Source organism: Schistocerca americana, unplaced genomic scaffold, assembly GCF_021461395.2.
Source record: "Schistocerca americana isolate TAMUIC-IGC-003095 unplaced genomic scaffold, iqSchAmer2.1 HiC_scaffold_249, whole genome shotgun sequence".
Lineage (NCBI taxonomy): Eukaryota > Metazoa > Arthropoda > Insecta > Orthoptera > Acrididae > Schistocerca > Schistocerca americana.
This window is the reverse complement of record NW_025725960.1, coordinates 168,532-187,610: the sequence shown is the minus strand read 5'-3', so window position 1 is coordinate 187,610 and position 19,079 is coordinate 168,532. Positions and strand designations below refer to the sequence as shown.

The window sequence follows — 19,079 nt, the reverse complement described above, 5'->3', positions numbered from 1 at the left end:
CAGATGCATGTTAGTAAGTCTTGCTTAAAGTGTTGAAAAAGTATTTCCGCCCGGGATCGAACCGGGGACCTTCTGCGTGTTAAGCAGACGTGATAACCGCTACACGACGGAAACTGCTTGTGTGCACTCTACTTCTTAGACAACTTGTAGTGATGTTGCCATCGTAACTAAAAAATTCAATAAATGTGGTACTTGCAAACGAAGGGACATGCGGCAGATCCACACACGAAGTGGCTCATTGGAGGACAATACGACATAGGCAGGAAAATACTGTTCCCGCCCGGCATCGAGCCGGGGACCTTCTACGTGTGAAGCACACGTGATAACCGCTACACTACGGAAACGACAGACCCGAGGAGTCCATCCTTGTTCACTCGAACTTGCCTCAGCCTTTCTCTCGTCGGCGAATGCACACATGACAGTTCTTTTGTCAGCCTGGAACCCATCACAGCCGAGGGCTCAAGAAGTCTTCGGGGTGCTCGAGAGGGTGTCTGCCGTAGCACCCCTAACGAGATAGCTGCGTTTCGCGCAGTCGTTATTGCAAGTCATATCAGCAAAAGCAATCACTTTCTCAGCAGCAGGCAGTGCGAGCCCAGCGGCAGCTCTACATGAAGGTATCAATAGCCCAGGAAGGCCACCCCCATCCCGCCAGCGTACACGAGACTTCCAGGGCACCCTGGACGACATCGAGGGACTGGAATAATTGGCAATCGCCGTGTCACAGGGCTCGTTGGTCTAGGGGATAAGGTCGGCCAACTGACTCAAAGGATTGACCGTCCATTACATCTCAACGGCTATGACGAAGAATGCAGCAGACTATTGGATGTACCTGATGACAGAACTTCAAAAGCTCGAACGACAACAGAAATACAAAGAAAATTACGCAAATTTCTTGAACCGATCTTTGTCCTACCGACAGAGCTGAAGAACAATTAAACGATATTTTGTACAGTCTCAGGATTAATTTTTTTATTTTATTTTATTTTTTTTAAATGACATTCTCTATTAAGTTTCTCATTCCTTTTGCGCCAACAAGAAGGCTATTTCGTTTACCCTTTGCCCTCGTGTAGCAGCACTAATAGGTTGCTGACGCAAACTGAAGACGCCAGCGGCCGGAAGTACACCTGGCTCTCCTATAAAAATCGCTCCCGCACAATGATGGAAGAATGTAGCGGACTTATTTTCTTTCCACAACTCCAAAAGAAGGGATTTTGTTCACTTGTACACATTTACTTCGTTGGTCAACTATCTCTTATGGAACAAACAAAGCACAGAAGCTAGCCGAAGAACGCACAAATAGCGAGCGGAAGGACGGGCTGTAGGGGAGGAAGGAGGCCCGACAAACAAAAAAACAAAAAAAAACGGGGTATGATTCCTGCTTAAGGTGCAGGAGGTCCCGGGCTCAAATACCGGACGAGCCCTAGCGGTTTGTGCAAACTGATCGCACGTCAGTGGCTGAGTCAGCGCAAAAAGCTCGCCGTCAATATCAAATGAATTTCTTATTCGATGTGAGCAATTGACAATCTGGTCGACGCGTGAAGGCGTTTACGAAGGTTTCGGGTACAGATGGTAGCAGATGCATGTTAGTAAGTCTTGCTTAAAGTGATGAAAAAGTGTTTCCGCCCGGGATCGAACCGGGGACCTTCTGCGTGTTAAGCAGACGTGATAACCGCTACACGACGGAAACTGCTTGTGTGCACTCTACTTCATAGACAACTTGTAGTGATGTTGCCATCGTAACTAAAAAATTCAATAAATGTGGTACTTGCAAACGAAGGGACATGCGGCAGATCCACACACGAAGTGGCTCATTGGAGGACAATACGACATAGGCAGGAAAATACTGTTCCCGCCCGGCATCGAACCGGGGACCTTCTACGTGTGAAGCACACATGATAATCGCTACACTACGGAAACGACGGACCCGAGGAGTCCATCCTTGTTCACTCGAACTTGCCTCAGCCTTTCTCTCGTCGGCGAATGCACACACGACAGTTCTTTTGTCAGCCTGGAACCCATCACAGCCGAGGGCTCAAGAAGTCTTCGGGGTGCTCGAGAGGGTGTCTGCCGTAGCACCCCTAACGAGATAGCGGCGTTTCGCGCAGTCGTTATTGCAAGTCATATCAGCAAAAGCAATCACTTTCTCAGCAGCAGCCAGTGCGAGCCCAGCGGCAGCTCTACATGAAGGTATCAATAGCCCAGGAAGGCAGCCCCCATCCCGCCAGCGTACACGAGACTTCCAGGGCACCCTGGACGACATCGAGGGACTGGAATAATTGGCAATCGCCGTGTCACAGGGCTCGTTGGTCTAGGGGATAAGGTCGGCCAACTGACTCAAAGGATTGACCGTCCATTACATCTCAACGGCTATGACGAAGAATGCAGCAGACTATTGGATGTACCTGATGACAGAACTTCAAAAGCTCGAACGACAACAGAAATACAAAGAAAATTACGCAAATTTCTTGAACCGATCTTTGTCCTACCGACAGAGCTGAAGAACGATTAAACGATATTTTGTACAGTCTCAGGATTAATTTTTTTATTTTATTTTATTTTTTTAAATGACATTCTCTATTAAGTTTCTCATTCCTTTTGCGCCAACAAGAAGGCTATTTCGTTTACCCTTTGCCCTCGTGTAGCAGCACTAATAGGTTGCTGACGCAAACTGAAGACGCCAGCGGCCGGAAGTACACCTGGCTCTCCTATAAAAATCGCTCCCGCACAATGATGGAAGAATGTAGCGGACTTATTTTCTTTCCACAACTCCAAAAGAAGGGATTTTGTTCACTTGTACACATTTACTTCGTTGGTCAACTATCTCTTGTGGAACAAACATAGCACAGAAGCTAGCCGAAGAAGGCACAAATGGCGAGCGGAAGGATGGGCTGTAGGGGAGGAAGGAGGCCCGACAAAAAAAAAAAAAAAAAAAAAAAAGCGTGGTATGATTCCTGCTTAGGGTGCAGGAGGTCCCGGGCTCAAATACCGGACGAGCCCTAGCGGTTTGTGCAAACTGATCGCACGTCAGTGGCTGAGTCAGCGCAAAAAGCTCGCCGTCAATATCAAATGAATTTCTTATTCGATGTGAGCAATTGACACTCTGGTCGACGCGTGAAGGCGATTACGAAGGTTTCGGGTACAGATGGTAGCAGATGCACGTTAGTAAGTCTTGCTTAAAGTGATGAAAAAGTGTTTCCGCCCGGGATCGAACCGGGGACCTTCTGCGTGTTACGCAGACGTGATAACCGCTACACGATGGAAACTGCTTGTGTGCACTCTACTTCATAGACAACTTGTAGTGATGTTGCCATCGTAACTAAAAAATTCAATAAATTGTGGTACTTGCAAACGAAGGGACATGCGCAGATCCACACACGAAGTGGCTCATTGGAGGACAATACGACATAGGCAGGAAAATACTGTTCCCGCCCGGGATCGAACCGGGGACCTTCTACGTGTGAAGCAGACGTGATAACCGCTACACTACGGAAACGACGGACCTGAGGAGTCCATCCTTGTTCACTCGAACTTGCCTCAGCCTTTCTCTCGTCGGCGAATGCACACACGACAGTTCTTTTGTCAGCCTGGAACCCATCACAGCCGAGGGCTCAAGAAGTCTTCGGGGTGCTCGAGAGGGTGTCTGCCGTAGCACCCCTAACGAGATAGCGGCGTTTCGCGCAGTCGTTATTGCAAGTCATATCAGCAAAAGCAATCACTTTCTCAGCAGCAGGCAGTGCGAGCCCAGCGGCAGCTCTACATGAAGGTATCAATAGCCCAGGAAGGCCGCCCCCATCCCGCCAGCGTACACGAGACTTCCAGGGCACCCTGGACGACATCGAGGGACTGGAATAATTGGCAATCGCCGTGTCACAGGGCTCGTTGGTCTAGGGGATAAGGTCGGCCAACTGACTCAAAGGATTGACCGTCCATTACATCTCAACGGCTATGACGAAGAATGCAGCAGACTATTGGATGTACCTGATGACAGAACTTCAAAAGCTCGAACGACAACAGAAATACAAAGAAAATTACGCAAATTTCTTGAACCGATCTTTGTCCTACCGACAGAGCTGAAGAACGATTAAACGATATGTTGTACAGTCTCAGGATTAATTTTTTTATTTTATTTTATTTTTTTTAAATGACATTCTCTATTAAGTTTCTCATTCCTTTTGCGCCAACAAGAAGGCTATTTCGTTTACCCTTTGCCCTCGTGTAGCAGCACTAATAGGTTGCTGACGCAAACTGAAGACGCCAGCGGCCGGAAGTACACCTGGCTCTCCTATAAAATTCGCTCCCGCACAATGATGGAAGAATGTAGCGGACTTATTTTCTTTCCACAACTCCAAAAGAAGGGATTTTGTTCACTTGTACACATTTACTTCGTTGGTCAACTATCTCTTATGGAACAAACATAGCACAGAAGGTAGCCGAAGAAGGCACAAATGGCGAGCGGAAGGACGGGCTGTAGGGGAGGAAGGAGGCCCGACAAAAAAAAAAAAAAAAATTAAATAAAAACGGGGTATGATTCCTGCTTAGGGTGCAGGAGGTCCCGGGCTCAAATACCGGACGAGCCCTAGCGGTTTGTGCAAACTGATCGCACGTCAGTGGCTGAGTCAGCGCAAAAAGCTCGCCGTCAATATCAAATGAATTTCTTATTCGATGTGAGCAATTGACACTCTGGTCGACGCGTGAAGGCGATTACGAAGGTTTCGGGTACAGATGGTAGCAGATGCATGTTAGTAAGTCTTGCTTAAAGTGTTGAAAAAGTATTTCCGCCCGGGATCGAACCGGGGACCTTCTGCGTGTTAAGCAGACGTGATAACCGCTACACGACGGAAACTGCTTGTGTGCACTCTACTTCTTAGACAACTTGTAGTGATCTTGCCATCGTAACTAAAAAATTCAATAAATGTGGTACTTGCAAACGAAGGGACATGCGGCAGATCCACACACGAAGTGGCTCATTGGAGGACAATACGACATAGGCAGGAAAATACTGTTCCCGCCCGGCATCGAGCCGGGGACCTTCTACGTGTGAAGCACACGTGATAACCGCTACACTACGGAAACGACAGACCCGAGGAGTCCATCCTTGTTCACTCGAACTTGCCTCAGCCTTTCTCTCGTCGGCGAATGCACACATGACAGTTCTTTTGTCAGCCTGGAACCCATCACAGCCGAGGGCTCAAGAAGTCTTCGGGGTGCTCGAGAGGGTGTCTGCCGTAGCACCCCTAACGAGATAGCTGCGTTTCGCGCAGTCGTTATTGCAAGTCATATCAGCAAAAGCAATCACTTTCTCAGCAGCAGGCAGTGCGAGCCCAGCGGCAGCTCTACATGAAGGTATCAATAGCCCAGGAAGGCCACCCCCATCCCGCCAGCGTACACGAGACTTCCAGGGCACCCTGGACGACATCGAGGGACTGGAATAATTGGCAATCGCCGTGTCACAGGGCTCGTTGGTCTAGGGGATAAGGTCGGCCAACTGACTCAAAGGATTGACCGTCCATTACATCTCAACGGCTATGACGAAGAATGCAGCAGACTATTGGATGTACCTGATGACAGAACTTCAAAAGCTCGAACGACAACAGAAATACAAAGAAAATTACGCAAATTTCTTGAACCGATCTTTGTCCTACCGACAGAGCTGAAGAACAATTAAACGATATTTTGTACAGTCTCAGGATTAATTTTTTTATTTTATTTTATTTTTTTTAAATGACATTCTCTATTAAGTTTCTCATTCCTTTTGCGCCAACAAGAAGGCTATTTCGTTTACCCTTTGCCCTCGTGTAGCAGCACTAATAGGTTGCTGACGCAAACTGAAGACGCCAGCGGCCGGAAGTACACCTGGCTCTCCTATAAAAATCGCTCCCGCACAATGATGGAAGAATGTAGCGGACTTATTTTCTTTCCACAACTCCAAAAGAAGGGATTTTGTTCACTTGTACACATTTACTTCGTTGGTCAACTATCTCTTATGGAACAAACAAAGCACAGAAGCTAGCCGAAGAACGCACAAATAGCGAGCGGAAGGACGGGCTGTAGGGGAGGAAGGAGGCCCGACAAACAAAAAAACAAAAAAAAACGGGGTATGATTCCTGCTTAAGGTGCAGGAGGTCCCGGGCTCAAATACCGGACGAGCCCTAGCGGTTTGTGCAAACTGATCGCACGTCAGTGGCTGAGTCAGCGCAAAAAGCTCGCCGTCAATATCAAATGAATTTCTTATTCGATGTGAGCAATTGACAATCTGGTCGACGCGTGAAGGCGTTTACGAAGGTTTCGGGTACAGATGGTAGCAGATGCATGTTAGTAAGTCTTGCTTAAAGTGATGAAAAAGTGTTTCCGCCCGGGATCGAACCGGGGACCTTCTGCGTGTTAAGCAGACGTGATAACCGCTACACGACGGAAACTGCTTGTGTGCACTCTACTTCATAGACAACTTGTAGTGATGTTGCCATCGTAACTAAAAAATTCAATAAATGTGGTACTTGCAAACGAAGGGACATGCGGCAGATCCACACACGAAGTGGCTCATTGGAGGACAATACGACATAGGCAGGAAAATACTGTTCCCGCCCGGCATCGAACCGGGGACCTTCTACGTGTGAAGCACACATGATAATCGCTACACTACGGAAACGACGGACCCGAGGAGTCCATCCTTGTTCACTCGAACTTGCCTCAGCCTTTCTCTCGTCGGCGAATGCACACACGACAGTTCTTTTGTCAGCCTGGAACCCATCACAGCCGAGGGCTCAAGAAGTCTTCGGGGTGCTCGAGAGGGTGTCTGCCGTAGCACCCCTAACGAGATAGCGGCGTTTCGCGCAGTCGTTATTGCAAGTCATATCAGCAAAAGCAATCACTTTCTCAGCAGCAGCCAGTGCGAGCCCAGCGGCAGCTCTACATGAAGGTATCAATAGCCCAGGAAGGCAGCCCCCATCCCGCCAGCGTACACGAGACTTCCAGGGCACCCTGGACGACATCGAGGGACTGGAATAATTGGCAATCGCCGTGTCACAGGGCTCGTTGGTCTAGGGGATAAGGTCGGCCAACTGACTCAAAGGATTGACCGTCCATTACATCTCAACGGCTATGACGAAGAATGCAGCAGACTATTGGATGTACCTGATGACAGAACTTCAAAAGCTCGAACGACAACAGAAATACAAAGAAAATTACGCAAATTTCTTGAACCGATCTTTGTCCTACCGACAGAGCTGAAGAACGATTAAACGATATTTTGTACAGTCTCAGGATTAATTTTTTTATTTTATTTTATTTTTTTAAATGACATTCTCTATTAAGTTTCTCATTCCTTTTGCGCCAACAAGAAGGCTATTTCGTTTACCCTTTGCCCTCGTGTAGCAGCACTAATAGGTTGCTGACGCAAACTGAAGACGCCAGCGGCCGGAAGTACACCTGGCTCTCCTATAAAAATCGCTCCCGCACAATGATGGAAGAATGTAGCGGACTTATTTTCTTTCCACAACTCCAAAAGAAGGGATTTTGTTCACTTGTACACATTTACTTCGTTGGTCAACTATCTCTTGTGGAACAAACATAGCACAGAAGCTAGCCGAAGAACGCACAAATAGCGAGCGGAAGGACGGGCTGTAGGGGAGGAAGGAGGCCCGACAAACAAAAAAACAAAAAAAAACGGGGTATGATTCCGGCTTAAGGTGCAGGGGGTCCCGGGCTCAAATACCGGACGAGCCCTAGCGGTTTGTGCAAACTGATCGCACGTCAGTGGCTGAGTCAGCGCAAAAAGCTCGCCGTCAATATCAAATGAATTTCTTATTCGATGTGAGCAATTGACAATCTGGTCGACGCGTGAAGGCGATTACGAAGGTTTCGGGTACAGATGGTAGCAGATGCATGTTAGTAAGTCTTGCTTAAAGTGATGAAAAAGTGTTTCCGCCCGGGATCGAACCGGGGACCTTCTGCGTGTTAAGCAGACGTGATAACCGCTACACGACGGAAACTGCTTGTGTGCACTCTACTTCATAGACAACTTGTAGTGATGTTGCCATCGTAACTAAAAAATTCAATAAATGTGGTACTTGCAAACGAACGGACATGCGGCAGATCCACACACGAAGTGGCTCATTGGAGGACAATACGACATAGGCAGGAAAATACTGTTCCCGCCCGGGATCGAACCGGGGACCTTCTACGTATGAAGCACACGTGATAACCGCTACACTACGGAAACGACAGACCCGAGGAGTCCATCCTTGTTCACTCGAACTTGCCTCAGCCTTTCTCTCGTCGGCGAATGCACACACGACAGTTCTTTTGTCAGCCTGGAACCCATCACAGCCGAGGGCTCAAGAAGTCTTCGGGGTGCTCGAGAGGGTGTCTGCCGTAGCACCCCTAACGAGATAGCGGCGTTTCGCGCAGTCGTTATTGCAAGTCATATCAGCAAAAGCAATCACTTTCTCAGCAGCAGGCAGTGCGAGCCCAGCGGCAGCTCTACATGAAGGTATCAATAGCCCAGGAAGGCCGCCCCCATCCCGCCAGCGTACACGAGACTTCCAGGGCACCCTGGACGACATCGAGGGACTGGAATAATTGGCAATCGCCGTGTCACAGGGCTCGTTGGTCTAGGGGATAAGGTCGGCCAACTGACTCAAAGGATTGACCGTCCATTACATCTCAACGGCTATGACGAAGAATGCAGCAGACTATTGGATGTACCTAATGACAGAACTTCAAAAGCTCGAACGACAACAGAAATACAAAGAAAATTACGCAAATTTCTTGAACCGATCTTTGTCCTACCGACAGAGCTGAAGAACGATTAAACGATATTTTGTACAGTCTCAGGATTAATTTTTTTATTTTATTTTATTTTTTTTAAATGACATTCTCTATTAAGTTTCTCATTCCTTTTGCGCCAACAAGAAGGCTATTTAGTTTACCCTTTGCCCTCGTGTAGCAGCACTAATAGGTTGCTGACGCAAACTGAAGACGCCAGCGGCCGGAAGTACACCTGGCTCTCCTATAAAAATCGCTCCCGCACAATGATGGAAGAATGTAGCGGACTTATTTTCTTTCCACAACTCCAAAAGAAGGGATTTTGTTCACTTGTACACATTTACTTCGTTGGTCAACTATCTCTTATGGAACAAACATAGCATAGAAGCTAGCCGAAGAACGCACAAATAGCGAGCGGAAGGACGGGCTGTAGGGGAGGAAGGAGGCCCGACAAACAAAAAAACAAAAAAAAAACGGGGTATGATTCCTGCTTAAGGTGCAGGAGGTCCCGGGCTCAAATACCGGACGAGCCCTAGCGGTTTGTGCAAACTGATCGCACGTCAGTGGCTGAGTCAGCGCAAAAAGCTCGCCGTCAATATCAAATGAATTTCTTATTCGATGTGAGCAATTGACAATCTGGTCGACGCGTGAAGGCGATTACGAAGGTTTCGGGTACAGATGGTAGCAGATGCATGTTAGTAAGTCTTGCTTAAAGTGATGAAAAAGTGTTTCCGCCCGGGATCGAACCGGGGACCTTCTGCGTGTTAAGCAGACGTGATAACCGCTACACGACGGAAACTGCTTGTGTGCACTCTACTTCATAGACAACTTGTAGTGATGTTGCCATCGTAACTAAAAAATTCAATAAATGTGGTACTTGCAAACGAAGGGTTATGCGGCAGATCCACACACGAAGTGGCTCATTGAAGGACAATACGACATAGGCAGGAAAATACTGTTCCCGCCCGGGATCGAACCGGGGACCTTCTACGTGTGAAGCAGACGTGATAACCGCTACACTACGGAAACGACGGACCCGAGGAGTCCATCCTTGTTCACTCGAACTTGCCTCAGCCTTTCTCTCGTCGGCGAATGCACACACGACAGTTCTTTTGTCAGCCTGGAACCCATCACAGCCGAGGGCTCAAGAAGTCTTCGGGGTGCTCGAGAGGGTGTCTGCCGTAGCACCCCTAACGAGATAGCGGCGTTTCGCGCAGTCGTTATTGCAAGTCATATCAGCAAAAGCAATCACTTTCTCAGCAGCAGGCAGTGCGAGCCCAGCGGCAGCTCTACATGAAGGTATCAATAGCCCAGGAAGGCCGCCCCCATCCCGCCAGCGTACACGAGACTTCCAGGGCACCCTGGACGACATCGAGGGACTGGAATAATTGGCAATCGCCGTGTCACAGGGCTCGTTGGTCTAGGGGATAAGGTCGGCCAACTGACTCAAAGGATTGACCGTCCATTACATCTCAACGGCTATGACGAAGAATGCAGCAGACTATTGGATGTACCTAATGACAGAACTTCAAAAGCTCGAACGACAACAGAAATACAAAGAAAATTACGCAAATTTCTTGAACCGATCTTTGTCCTACCGACAGAGCTGAAGAACGATTAAACGATATTTTGTACAGTCTCAGGATTAATTTTTTTATTTTATTTTATTTTTTTTAAATGACATTCTCTATTAAGTTTCTCATTCCTTTTGCGCCAACAAGAAGGCTATTTCGTTTACCCTTTGCCCTCGTGTAGCAGCACTAATAGGTTGCTGACGCAAACTGAAAACGCCAGCGGCCGGAAGTACACCTGGCTCTCCTATAAAAATCGCTCCCGCACAATGATGGAAGAATGTAGCGGACTTATTTTCTTTCCACAACTCCAAAAGAAGGGATTTTGTTCACTTGTACACATTTACTTCGTTGGTCAACTATCTCTTATGGAACAAACATAGCACAGAAGCTAGCCGAAGAACGCACAAATAGCGAGCGGAAGGACGGGCTGTAGGGGAGGAAGGAGGCCCGACAAACAAAAAAACAAAAAAAAACGGGGTATGATTCCTGCTTAAGGTGCAGGAGGTCCCGGGCTCAAATACCGGACGAGCCCTAGCGGTTTGTGCAAACTGATCGCACGTCAGTGGCTGAGTCAGCGCAAAAAGCTCGCCGTCAATATCAAATGAATTTCTTATTCGATGTGAGCAATTGACAATCTGGTCGACGCGTGAAGGCGATTACGAAGGTTTCGGGTACAGATGGTAGCAGATGCATGTTAGTAAGTCTTGCTTAAAGTGATGAAAAAGTGTTTCCGCCCGGGATCGAACCGGGGACCTTCTGCGTGTTAAGCAGACATGATAACCGCTACACGACGGAAACTGCTTGTGTGCACTCTACTTCATAGACAACTTGTAGTGATGTTGCCATCGTAACTAAAAAATTCAATAAATGTGGTACTTGCAAACGAAGGGACATGCGGCAGATCCACACACGAAGTGGCTCATTGGAGGACAATACGACATAGGCAGGAAAATACTGTTCCCGCCCGGCATCGAACCGGGGACCTTCTACGTGTGAAGCACACATGATAATCGCTACACTACGGAAACGACGGACCCGAGGAGTCCATCCTTGTTCACTCGAACTTGCCTCAGCCTTTCTCTCGTCGGCGAATGCACACACGACAGTTCTTTTGTCAGCCTGGAACCCATCACAGCCGAGGGCTCAAGAAGTCTTCGGGGTGCTCGAGAGGGTGTCTGCCGTAGCACCCCTAACGAGATAGCGGCGTTTCGCGCAGTCGTTATTGCAAGTCATATCAGCAAAAGCAATCACTTTCTCAGCAGCAGGCAGTGCGAGCCCAGCGGCAGCTCTACATGAAGGTATCAATAGCCCAGGAAGGCCGCCCCCATCCCGCCAGCGTACACGAGACTTCCAGGGCACCCTGGACGACATCGAGGGACTGGAATAATTGGCAATCGCCGTGTCACAGGGCTCGTTGGTCTAGGGGATAAGGTCGGCCAACTGACTCAAAGGATTGACCGTCCATTACATCTCAACGGCTATGACGAAGAATGCAGCAGACTATTGGATGTACCTGATGACAGAACTTCAAAAGCTCGAACGACAACAGAAATACAAAGAAAATTACGCAAATTTCTTGAACCGATCTTTGTCCTACCGACAGAGCTGAAGAACGATTAAACGATATTTTGTACAGTCTCAGGATTAATTTTTTTATTTTATTTTATTTTTTTAAATGACATTCTCTATTAAGTTTCTCATTCCTTTTGCGCCAACAAGAAGGCTATTTCGTTTACCCTTTGCCCTCGTGTAGCAGCACTAATAGGTTGCTGACGCAAACTGAAGACGCCAGCGGCCGGAAGTACACCTGGCTCTCCTATAAAAATCGCTCCCGCACAATGATGGAAGAATGTAGCGGACTTATTTTCTTTCCACAACTCCAAAAGAAGGGATTTTGTTCACTTGTACACATTTACTTCGTTGGTCAACTATCTCTTGTGGAACAAACATAGCACAGAAGCTAGCCGAAGAACGCACAAATAGCGAGCGGAAGGACGGGCTGTAGGGGAGGAAGGAGGCCCGACAAACAAAAAAACAAAAAAAAACGGGGTATGATTCCTGCTTAAGGTGCAGGAGGTCCCGGGCTCAAATACCGGACGAGCCCTAGCGGTTTGTGCAAACTGATCGCACGTCAGTGGCTGAGTCAGCGCAAAAAGCTCGCCGTCAATATCAAATGAATTTCTTATTCGATGTGAGCAATTGACAATCTGGTCGACGCGTGAAGGCGATTACGAAGGTTTCGGGTACAGATGGTAGCAGATGCATGTTAGTAAGTCTTGCTTAAAGTGATGAAAAAGTGTTTCCGCCCGGGATCGAACCGGGGACCTTCTGCGTGTTAAGCAGACGTGATAACCGCTACACGACGGAAACTGCTTGTGTGCACTCTACTTCATAGACAACTTGTAGTGATGTTGCCATCGTAACTAAAAAATTCAATAAATGTGGTACTTGCAAACGAAGGGACATGCGGCAGATCCACACACGAAGTGGCTCATTGGAGGACAATACGACATAGGCAGGAAAATACTGTTCCCGCCCGGGATCGAACCGGGGACCTTCTACGTGTGAAGCACACGTGATAACCGCTACACTACGGAAACGACGGACCCGAGGAGTCCATCCTTGTTCACTCGAACTTGCCTCAGCCTTTCTCTCGTCGGCGAATGCACACACGACAGTTCTTTTGTCAGCCTGGAACCCATCACAGCCGAGGGCTCAAGAAGTCTTCGGGGTGCTCGAGAGGGTGTCTGCCGTAGCACCCCTAACGAGATAGCGGCGTTTCGCGCAGTCGTTATTGCAAGTCATATCAGCAAAAGCAATCACTTTCTCAGCAGCAGGCAGTGCGAGCCCAGCGGCAGCTCTACATGAAGGTATCAATAGCCCAGGAAGGCCGCCCCCATCCCGCCAGCGTACACGAGACTTCCAGGGCACCCTGGACGACATCGAGGGACTGGAATAATTGGCAATCGCCGTGTCACAGGGCTCGTTGGTCTAGGGGATAAGGTCGGCCAACTGACTCAAAGGATTGACCGTCCATTACATCTCAACGGCTATGACGAAGAATGCAGCAGACTATTGGATGTACCTAATGACAGAACTTCAAAAGCTCGAACGACAACAGAAATACAAAGAAAATTACGCAAATTTCTTGAACCGATCTTTGTCCTACCGACAGAGCTGAAGAACGATTAAACGATATTTTGTACAGTCTCAGGATTAATTTTTTTATTTTATTTTATTTTTTTTAAATGACATTCTCTATTAAGTTTCTCATTCCTTTTGCGCCAACAAGAAGGCTATTTCGTTTACCCTTTGCCCTCGTGTAGCAGCACTAATAGGTTGCTGACGCAAACTGAAGACGCCAGCGGCCGGAAGTACACCTGGCTCTCCTATAAAAATCGCTCCCGCACAATGATGGAAGAATGTAGCGGACTTATTTTCTTTCCACAACTCCAAAAGAAGGGATTTTGTTCACTTGTACACATTTACTTCGTTGGTCAACTATCTCTTATGGAACAAACATAGCACAGAAGCTAGCCGAAGAACGCACAAATGGCGAGCGGAAGGACGGGCTGTAGGGGAGGAAGGAGGCCCGACAAACAAAAAAACAAAAAAAAACGGGGTATGATTCCTGCTTAGGGTGCAGGAGGTCCCGGGCTCAAATACCGGACGAGCCCTAGCGGTTTGTGCAAACTGATCGCACGTCAGTGGCTGAGTCAGCGCAAAAAGCTCGCCGTCAATATCAAATGAATTTCTTATTCGATGTGAGCAATTGACACTCTGGTCGACGCGTGAAGGCGATTACGAAGGTTTCGGGTACAGATGGTAGCAGATGCATGTTAGTAAGTCTTGCTTAAAGTGATGAAAAAGTGTTTCCGCCCGGGATCGAACCGGGGACCTTCTGCGTGTTAAGCAGACGTGATAACCGCTACACGAAGGAAACTGCTTGTGTGCACTCTACTTCATAGACAACTTGTAGTGATGTTGCCATCGTAACTAAAAAATTCAATAAATGTGGTACTTGCAAACGAAGGGACATGCGCAGATCCACACCCGAAGTGGCTCATTGGAGGACAATACGACATAGGCAGGAAAATACTGTTCCCGCCCGGGATCGAACCGGGGACCTTCTACGAGTGAAGCAGACGTGATAACCGCTACACTACGGAAACGACGGACCCGAGGAGTCCATCCTTGTTCACTCGAACTTGCCTCAGCCTTTCTCTCGTCGGCGAATGCACACACGACAGTTCTTTTGTCAGCCTGGAACCCATCACAGCCGAGGGCTCAAGAAGTCTTCTGGGTGCTCGAGAGGGTGTCTGCCGTAGCACCCCTAACGAGATAGCGGCGTTTCGCGCAGTCGTTATTGCAAGTCATATCAGCAAAAGCAATTACTTTCTCAGCAGCAGGCAGTGCGAGCCCAGCGGCAGCTCTACATGAAGGTATCAATAGCCCAGGAAGGCCGCCCCCATCCCGCCAGCGTACACGAGACTTCCAGGGCACCCTGGACGACATCGAGGGACTGGAATAATTGGCAATCGCCGTGTCACAGGGCTCGTTGGTCTAGGGGATAAGGTCGGCCAACCGACTCAAAGGATTGACCGTCCATTCCATCTCAACGGCTATGACGAAGAATGCAGCAGACTATTGTATGTGCCTGATGACAGAACTTCAAAAGCTCGAACGACAACAGAAATACAAAGAAAATTACGCAAATTTCTTGAACCGATCTTTGTCCTACCGACAGAGCTGAAGAACGATTAAACGATATTTTGTACAGTCTCAGGATTAATTTTTTTTATTTTATTTTATTTTTTTTAAATGACATTCTCTATTAAGTTTCTCATTCCTTTTGCGCCAAGAAGAAGGCTATTTCGTTTACCCTTTGCCCTCGTGTAGCAGCACTAATAGGTTGCTGACGCAAACTGAAGACGCCAGCGGCCGGAAGTACACCTGGCTCTCCTATAAAAATCGCTCCCGCACAATGATGGAAGAATGTAGCAGACTTATTTTCTTTCCACAACTCCAAAAGAAGGGATTTTGTTCACTTGTACACATTTACTTCGTTGGTCAACTATCTCTTATGGAACAAACATAGCACAGAAGCTAGCCGAAGAAGGCACAAATGGCGAGCGGAATGACGGGCTGTAGGGGAGGAAGGAGGCCCGACAAAAAAAAAAAAAAAAATAAAAACGGGGTATGATTCCTGCTTAGGGTGCAGGAGGTCCCGGGCTCAAATACCGGACGAGCCCTAGCGTTTTGTGCAAACTGATCGCACGTCAGTGGCTGAGTCAGCGCAAAAAGCTCGCCGTCAATATCAAATGAATTTCTTATTCGATGTGAGCAATTGACACTCTGGTCGACGCGTGAAGGCGATTACGAAGGTTTCGGGTACAGATGGTAGCAGATGCATGTTAGGAAGTCTTGCTTAAAGTGATGAAAAAGTGTTTCCGCCCGGGATCGAACCGGGGACCTTCTGCGTGTTAAGCAGACGTGATAACCGCTACACGACGGAAACTGCTTGTGTGCACTCTACTTCATAGACAACTTGTAGTGATGTTGCCATCGTAATTAAAAAAATTCAATAAATGTGGTACTTGCAAACGAAGGGACATGCGCAGATCCACACCCGAAGTGGCTCATTGGAGGACAATACGACATAGGCAGGAAAATACTGTTCCCGCCCGGGATCGAACCGGGGACCTTCTACGAGTGAAGCAGACGTGATAACCGCTACACTACGGAAACGACGGACTCGAGGAGTCCATCCTTGTTCACTCGAACTTGCCTCAGCCTTTCTCTCGTCGGCGAATGCACACACGACAGTTCTTTTGTCAGCCTGGAACCCATCACAGCCGAGGGCTCAAGAAGTCTTCGGGGTGCTCGAGAGGGTGTCTGCCGTAGCACCCCTAACGAGATAGCGGCGTTTCGTGCAGTCGTTATTGCAAGTCATATCAGCAAAAGCAATCACTTTCTCAGCAGCAGGCAGTGCGAGCCCAGCGGCAGCTCTACATGAAGGTATCAATAGCCCAGGAAGGCCGCCCCCATCCCGCCAGCGTACACGAGACTTCCAGGGCACCCTGGACGACATCGAGGGACTGGAATAATTGGCAATCGCCGTGTCACAGGGCTCGTTGGTCTAGGGGATAAGGTCGGCCAACCGACTCAAAGGATTGACCGTCCATTCCATCTCAACGGCTATGACGAAGAATGCAGCAGACTATTGGATGTACCTGATGACAGAACTTCAAAAGCTCGAACGACAACAGAAATACAAAGAAAATTACGCAAATTTCTTGAACCGATCTTTGTCCTACCGACAGAGCTGAAGAACGATTAAACGATATTTTGTACAGTCTCAGGATTAATTTTTTTTATTTTATTTTATTTTTTTTTAAATGACATTCTCTATTAAGTTTCTCATTCCTTTTGCGCCAAGAAGAAGGCTATTTCGTTTACCCTTTGCCCTCGTGTAGCAGTACTAATAGGTTGCTGACGCAAACTGAAGACGCCAGCGGCCGGAAGTACACCTGGCTCTCCTATAAAAATCGCTCCCGCACAATGATGGAAGAATGTAGCGGACTTATTTTCTTTCCACAACTCCAAAAGAAGGGATTTTGTTCACTTGTACACATTTACTTCGTTGGTCAACTATCTCTTATGGAACAAACATAGCACAGAAGCTAGCAGAAGAAGGCACAAATGGCGAGCGGAATGACGGGCTGTAGGGGAGGAAGGAGGCCCGACAAAAAAAAAAAAAAAATAAAAACGGGGTATGATTCCTGCTTAGGGTGCAGGAGGTCCCGGGCTCAAATACCGGACGAGCCCTAGCGTTTTGTGCAAACTGATCGCACGTCAGTGGCTGAGTCAGCGCAAAAAGCTCGCCGTCAATATCAAATGAATTTCTTATTCGATGTGAGCAATTGACACTCTGGTCGACGCGTGAAGGCGATTACGAAGGTTTCGGGTACAGATGGTAGCAGATGCATGTTAGTAAGTCTTGCTTAAAGTGATGAAAAAGTGTTTCCGCCCGGGATCGAACCGGGGACCTTCTGCGTGTTAAGCAGACGTGATAACCGCTACACGACGGAAACTGCTTGTGTGCACTCTACTTCATAGACAACTTGTAGTGATGTTGCCATCGTAACTAAAAAATTCAATAAATGTGGTACTTGCAAACGAAGGGACATGCACAGATCCACACCCGAAGTGGCTCATTGGAGGACAATACGACATAGGCAGGAAAATACTGTTCCCGCCCGGGATCGAACCGGGGACTTTCTACGAGTGAAGCAGACGTGATAACCGCTACACTACGGAAACGACGGACCCGAGGAGTCCATCCTTGTTCACTCGAACTTGCCTCAGCCTTTCTCTCGTCGGCGAATGCACACACGACAGTTCTTTTGTCAGCCTGGAACCCATCACAGCCGAGGGCTCAAGAAGTCTTCGGGGTGCTCGAGAGGGTGTCTGCCGTAGCACCCCTAACGAGATAGCGGCGTTTCGCGCAGTCGTTATTGCAAGTCATATCAGCAAAAGCAATCACTTTCTCAGCAGCAGGCAGTGCGAGCCCAGCGGCAGCTCTACATGAAGGTATCAATAGCCCAGGAAGGCCGCCCCCATCCCGCCAGCGTACTCGAGACTTCCAGGGCACCCTGGACGACATCGAGGGACTGGAATAATTGGCAATCGCCGTGTCACAGGGCTCGTTGGTCTAGGGGATAAGGTCGGCCAACCGACTCAAAGGATTGACCGTCCATTACATCTCAACGGCTATGACGAAGAATGCAGCAGACTATTGGATGTACCTGATGACAGAACTTCAAAAGCTCGAACGACAACAGAAATACAAAGAAAATTACGCAAATTTCTTGAACCGATCTTTGTCCTACCGACAGAGCTGAAGAACGATTAAACGATATTTTGTACAGTCTCAGGATTAATTTTTTTATTTTATTTTATTTTTTTTAAATGACATTCTCTATTAAGTTTCTCATTCCTTTTGCGCCAACAAGAAGGCTATTTCGTTTACCCTTTGCCCTCGTGTAGCAGCACTAATAGGTTGCTGACGCAAACTGAAGACGCCAGCGGCCGGAAGTACACCTGGCTCTCCTATAAAAATCGCTCCCGCACAATGATGGAAGAATGTAGCGGACTTATTTTCTTTCCACAACTCCAAAAGAAGGGATTTTGTTCACTTGTACACATTTACTTCGTTGGTCAACTATCTCTTATGGAACAAACATAGCACAGAAGGTAGCCGAAGAAGGCACAAATGGCGAGCGGAAGGACGGGCTGTAGGGGAGGAAGGAGGCCCGACAAAAAAAAAAAAATAAAATAAAAACGGGGTATGATTCCTGCTTAGGGTGCAGGAGGTCCCGGGCTCAAATACCGGACGAGCCCTAGCGTTTTGTGCAAACTGATCGCACGTCAGTGGCTGAGTCAGCGCAAAAAGCTCGCCGTCAACATCAAATGAATTTCTTATTCGATGTGAGCAATTGACACTCTGGTCGACGCGTGAAGGCGATTACGAAGGTTTCGGGTACAGATGGTAGCAGATGCATGTTAGGAAGTCTTGCTTAAAGTGATGAAAAAGTGTTTCCGCCCGGGATCGAACCGGGGACCTTCTGCGTGTTAAGCAGACGTGATAACCGCTACACGACGGAAACTGCTTGTGTGCACTCTACTTCATAGACAACTTGTAGTGATGTTGCCATCGTAATTAAAAAAATTCAATAAATG

At 47.9% G+C, this 19,079-nt stretch overlaps 20 non-coding genes across 20 annotated transcripts; all 20 read right to left on the bottom strand.

The window, feature by feature from the left end:
* Positions 1-41: 41 nt before the first annotated feature.
* Positions 42-114, bottom strand: Trnav-aac. Its single transcript has one exon. It is a non-coding gene; the product is annotated as a tRNA-Val (tRNA).
* A 1,500-nt stretch (positions 115-1,614) lies between these two features.
* Trnav-aac lies at positions 1,615-1,687 on the bottom strand. Its single transcript has one exon. It is a non-coding gene; the product is annotated as a tRNA-Val (tRNA).
* Positions 1,688-3,190: 1,503 nt separating this feature from the next.
* Trnav-aac lies at positions 3,191-3,263 on the bottom strand. Its single transcript has one exon. It is a non-coding gene; the product is annotated as a tRNA-Val (tRNA).
* Positions 3,264-3,420: 157 nt separating this feature from the next.
* Positions 3,421-3,493, bottom strand: Trnav-cac. The gene has a single exon. It is a non-coding gene; the product is annotated as a tRNA-Val (tRNA).
* Positions 3,494-4,770: 1,277 nt separating this feature from the next.
* Trnav-aac lies at positions 4,771-4,843 on the bottom strand. The gene has a single exon. It is a non-coding gene; the product is annotated as a tRNA-Val (tRNA).
* A 1,500-nt stretch (positions 4,844-6,343) lies between these two features.
* Positions 6,344-6,416, bottom strand: Trnav-aac. The gene has a single exon. It is a non-coding gene; the product is annotated as a tRNA-Val (tRNA).
* Positions 6,417-7,915: 1,499 nt separating this feature from the next.
* Positions 7,916-7,988, bottom strand: Trnav-aac. Its single transcript has one exon. It is a non-coding gene; the product is annotated as a tRNA-Val (tRNA).
* Positions 7,989-8,145: 157 nt separating this feature from the next.
* Trnam-cau lies at positions 8,146-8,218 on the bottom strand. The gene has a single exon. It is a non-coding gene; the product is annotated as a tRNA-Met (tRNA).
* Positions 8,219-9,489: 1,271 nt separating this feature from the next.
* Trnav-aac lies at positions 9,490-9,562 on the bottom strand. The gene has a single exon. It is a non-coding gene; the product is annotated as a tRNA-Val (tRNA).
* Positions 9,563-9,719: 157 nt separating this feature from the next.
* Positions 9,720-9,792, bottom strand: Trnav-cac. Its single transcript has one exon. It is a non-coding gene; the product is annotated as a tRNA-Val (tRNA).
* A 1,270-nt stretch (positions 9,793-11,062) lies between these two features.
* On the bottom strand, positions 11,063-11,135 carry Trnav-aac. The gene has a single exon. It is a non-coding gene; the product is annotated as a tRNA-Val (tRNA).
* A 1,499-nt stretch (positions 11,136-12,634) lies between these two features.
* Trnav-aac lies at positions 12,635-12,707 on the bottom strand. The gene has a single exon. It is a non-coding gene; the product is annotated as a tRNA-Val (tRNA).
* A 157-nt stretch (positions 12,708-12,864) lies between these two features.
* On the bottom strand, positions 12,865-12,937 carry Trnav-cac. Its single transcript has one exon. It is a non-coding gene; the product is annotated as a tRNA-Val (tRNA).
* A 1,270-nt stretch (positions 12,938-14,207) lies between these two features.
* Trnav-aac lies at positions 14,208-14,280 on the bottom strand. Its single transcript has one exon. It is a non-coding gene; the product is annotated as a tRNA-Val (tRNA).
* A 156-nt stretch (positions 14,281-14,436) lies between these two features.
* On the bottom strand, positions 14,437-14,509 carry Trnav-cac. The gene has a single exon. It is a non-coding gene; the product is annotated as a tRNA-Val (tRNA).
* A 1,273-nt stretch (positions 14,510-15,782) lies between these two features.
* On the bottom strand, positions 15,783-15,855 carry Trnav-aac. Its single transcript has one exon. It is a non-coding gene; the product is annotated as a tRNA-Val (tRNA).
* A 157-nt stretch (positions 15,856-16,012) lies between these two features.
* On the bottom strand, positions 16,013-16,085 carry Trnav-cac. The gene has a single exon. It is a non-coding gene; the product is annotated as a tRNA-Val (tRNA).
* Positions 16,086-17,358: 1,273 nt separating this feature from the next.
* Trnav-aac lies at positions 17,359-17,431 on the bottom strand. The gene has a single exon. It is a non-coding gene; the product is annotated as a tRNA-Val (tRNA).
* Positions 17,432-17,587: 156 nt separating this feature from the next.
* On the bottom strand, positions 17,588-17,660 carry Trnav-cac. Its single transcript has one exon. It is a non-coding gene; the product is annotated as a tRNA-Val (tRNA).
* Positions 17,661-18,933: 1,273 nt separating this feature from the next.
* On the bottom strand, positions 18,934-19,006 carry Trnav-aac. The gene has a single exon. It is a non-coding gene; the product is annotated as a tRNA-Val (tRNA).
* Positions 19,007-19,079: the final 73 nt, after the last annotated feature.